The 4,304-nt window shown below is 40.3% G+C and overlaps 1 non-coding gene across 1 annotated transcript; it reads left to right on the forward strand.

Moving 5' to 3' along the window:
• The first annotated feature begins 4,024 nt into the window (after positions 1 to 4,024).
• Positions 4,025 to 4,096, forward strand: TRNAF-AAA (transfer RNA phenylalanine (anticodon AAA)). Its single transcript has one exon. It is a non-coding gene; the product is annotated as a tRNA-Phe (tRNA).
• The last annotated feature ends 208 nt before the right edge of the window (positions 4,097 to 4,304 follow it).

Here is a 4,304-nt window from a genome sequence, read left to right on the forward strand (position 1 = left end):
TGCTTTATTGACTATGCCAAAGCCTTTGACTGTGTGGATCACAATAAACTGTGGACAATTCTGAAAGAGATGGGAATACCAGACCACCTGATCTGCCTCTTGAGAAATCTGTATGCAGGTCAGAAAGCAACAGTTAGAACTGGACATGGAACAACAGACTGGTTCCAAATAGGAAAAGGAGTACGTCAAGGCTGTATATTGTCACCCTGCTTATTTAACTTATATGCAGAGTACATAATGAGAAACGCTGGACTGGAAGAAACACAAGCTGGAATCAAGATTGCCAGGAGAAATATCAATAACCTCAGATATGCAGATGACACCACCCTTATGGCAGAAAGGGAAGAGGAACTCAAAAGCCTCTTGATGAAAGTGAAAGTGGAGAGTGAAAAAGTTGGCTTAAAGCTCAACATTCAGAAAACGAAGATCATGGCATCCGGTCCCATCACTTCATGGCAAATAGATGGGGAAACGGTGGAAACAGTGTCAGACTTTATTTTTCTGGGCTCCAAAATCACTGTAGATGGTGACTGCAGCCGTGAAATTAAAGGATGCTTACTCCTTGGAAGGAAAGTTATGACCCACCTAGATATCATATTCAAAAGCAGAGACATTACTTTGCCAACAAATGTTCGTCTAGTCAAGGCTATGGTTCTTCCTGTGGTCATGTATGGATGTGAGAGTTGGACTGTGAAGAAGGCTGAGTGCTGAAGAATTGATGCTTTTGAATTGTGGTGTTGGAGAAGACTCTTGAGAGTCCCTTGGACTGCAAGGAGATCCAACCAGTCCATTCTGAAGGAGATCAGCCCTGGGATTTCTTTGGAAGGAATGATGCTAAAGCTGAAACTCCAGTACTTTGGCTACCTCATGTGAAGAGTTGACTCATTGGAAAAGACTCTGATGCTAGGAGGAATTGGGGGCAGGAGGAGAAGGGGACGACAGAGGATGGGATGGCTGGATGGCATCACTGACTCGATGGACATGAGTCTGAGTGAACTCCAGGAGTTGGTGATGGACAGAGAGGCCTGGCGTGCTGTGATTCATGGGGTTGCAAAGAGTCGGACATGACTAAGCGACTGAACTGAACTGAATTGAAAGCCATTTAAAATTGATCAACTTCATCTATCAACTCCCACATAACTTCAGTTCATATTGACCTGTCGTAATTTTCTAAAATCTAAATTGGTTGTATCATGAGTGTTGACACTAGATTACATTCAGTTCCGCACTATGTGTCATTTTATACTGCTGGCTTATATTGCTGATAGAAGGAAAGGAAGAAATGGAGGCAAAAATTTCTTATGAAGAAAGATAAACAGATAATGTTGATGCTGACAATGTTTTCTTTAACCTATGACACTTTTCTGGTAGGTCAGTTGTAAAAAATCTTCCTGCAGTGTAGGAGACCCAGTTTGGATACCTGTGTTGGGAAGATCCCCTGCAGGAGTGTATGACAACCCACTGTAGTATTCTTGCCTGGAGAATTCCATGGACAGAGGAGCCTGGTGGGGGCAGTGCACAGGGTCACACAGAGTTGGACACAACTGAGTGACTTAGCAGAAGCAGAGTGATTCTGAACAACAACTGAGAGACCCAGTACATAGTAGATATGGAATAAACATATGTGTCTTGTGAATAACTAATTCATTCATAAATAAATAGAGAGATTACAGTAATATAATTGCCTAAATTCCCAAATTTTATTTACTTTATCCTGTGGCACAGGTTAAAATACATTGTATGTTCTTTTTCTCTCTGATTACTGTGAAAAGAGGTGAGTGATTTGCCACTGATGGTTAAATATTGATTTTTATCTTAAAAAAAAAAACAAGCATTGATATCATATTGAATTTGTGATTTTTAAAGTATTTAAAACCTATTATTATAGTCTATGAAACAACCCCAAATCACCCTACTATACATCTAAAACTAACACAATATTGCAAATTAACTGTACTTAAATTTAAAAAACATATTATGTCACTTGTAATCAGACGTAAGAACAAATAAATATTGACTTAATTTCTCTTAAAAGAATCCACTTGTGATTTTTTGTTTGTTTTTCCATACATTTCAACAGAGAAAAATTATAAATTCAATTTATATTTGACAGTTTATTTATTCCATGGTTACTGTTAGAATTAGGAAAGCCATTTTTAAAAGTTCAATGACCCTGTTAGTAAGCTATGATCACAATCAGGTCTCATTTTGAAAACTCGGTTTCTATGGAAACAGTGAGTATCATTATTTATTACAGTCTGATTCTAGTAAAGAAAATTAACCGCACATCTGCTGAAAATTGTTTTTGGGAAGGAATTTTGATTGTCATTAGTAGTTATCAGTAGACAAAATCACTAGAGAAGATTTTGGTTTGGAATTATGATTTAGTATATGTGGTGCTGAAGCAAGCACTGGGATTATGATTTGGGATTGCACAGAGAAGTTCAGTTGAACCTGACAAGTCTTTTTTTTTTTTTTTTCTCTTGTAATATTTTTTTTAATTTAATTTTATTTTTAAACTTTACATAATTGTATTAGTTTTGCCAAATATCAAAATGAATCTGCCACAGGTATACATGTGTTCCCCCTCCTGAACCCTCCTCCTTCCTCCCTCCCCATACCATCCCTCTGGGCCGTCCCAGTGCACTAGCCCCAAGCATCCAGTATCGTGCATCGAACCTGGACTGGCAACTCGTTTCTTACATGATATTTTACATGTTTCAATGCCATTCTCCCAAATCTTCCCACCCTCTCCCTCTCCCACAGAGTCCATAAGACTGTTCTATACATCAGTGTCTCTTTTGCTGTCTCGTACACTGGATTATTGTTACCATCTTTCTAAATTCCATATATATGCGTTAGTATACTGTATTGGTGTTGTTCCTGCTGGCTTACTTCACTCTGTATAATAGGCTCCAGTTTCATCCACCTCATTAGAACTGATTCAAATGTATTCTTTTTAATGGCTGAGTAATACTCCAAGAAGTTCAGTTGAACCTGACATGTCTTAGGAAAGTGCCCAATGTATTCCAGAGTCTCAGGCAATTTTCTTTCCTGTAAAAATAATGTTCTTTGCTATTCTTTACTCAAGAAGAGAGAATTGATTTCAGTATTTATTTCTCTAGAAAGGTTCAGAGAGAAATTCTCCAGGAGGAAAATCTTCCAGTTCCTTGATAGATGTTTTCTTTTTCGTGCTATCTCCTTACTGTCTACACAAAGCTGCAAATACTGTGGTGGTGGTTTAGTTGCTAAGTCATGTCCAACTCTTGCGACCCCATGGACTGGGAACCTGCCAGGCTCCTCTGTCCATGGATTCTCCAGGCAAGAATACTGAAGTGGGTTGCCATTTCCTTCTCCAGGGGATCTTTTTGACCCAGGAATCGAACCCAGGTCTCCTTTTGCAGGCAGATTCTTTACCGACTGAGCTACAAGGGCAGCCCTGAGCTACAAGGGAAGCAAACACTGAAGTGGACTTAAATCCCCACTGAGGGCCAACAGTCTGACCATTTACCAGCAGATTTATTAGAGCTGTGGAGACAGTTTAGCCTGGCAAATTCTGGGCTTGCTATAAGTACCACATATTTCTTGGAAGTTTTCGTGAATTGATACTGTGACTGAACCTCTTAGCCATAATTTCAGTGTCCAGTCTCCTCTTCACACTTAAAGATAAGATACTGCTTTCATGAGGAGTGATGTAACCAACTGAAAGTATATTTCTAGGCCTCTGTTTGAAACAGGGGTAGGCATGTGACTAATGCTTTGGCTCAGTCAGTGCTTTTTACATGATAAAAAGTGATGCAGTGGGGCTTCCAGCAAAGCCCCCAAATTTAGGTTGCTTCAACCAGCAATTTCCTTTCTGTCTGTACTCATTTCATCTTCTTCTACTTGCAGTGAGAATATGATGGGACAGGGTGGAACTTCATCCAGTGCAAATATGAGGAAACTGCAGAGAAAGGCACATAATGCTATAGGTGGGGAGACAAAGAAGGAAGAGGATTTGGGGACATTCTTGACATTGCAGACTTCCCTGGTGGCTCAGACGGTAAAGCGTCTGTCTAAAATGCAGGAGACCCAGGTTCAATCCCTGGGTAGGGAAGATCCCCTGCAGAAGGAAATGGCAACCCACTCCAGTATTCTTGCCTGGAAAATCCCACGGATGGAGGAGCCTGGTAGGCTACAGTTCAGGGGGTCGCAAAGAGTCGGACATGACTGAGCGACTTCACTCACTCACTTGACATTGCAGAACCTCTGTACCGCCCCTAATCTACTACATCCTGTCTTCATTTTACATGGGGGAGAAATAA

The sequence above is a fragment of the Bos javanicus genome, chromosome 1 (assembly GCF_032452875.1).
Source record: "Bos javanicus breed banteng chromosome 1, ARS-OSU_banteng_1.0, whole genome shotgun sequence".
Taxonomy (NCBI): Eukaryota; Metazoa; Chordata; class Mammalia; order Artiodactyla; family Bovidae; genus Bos; species Bos javanicus.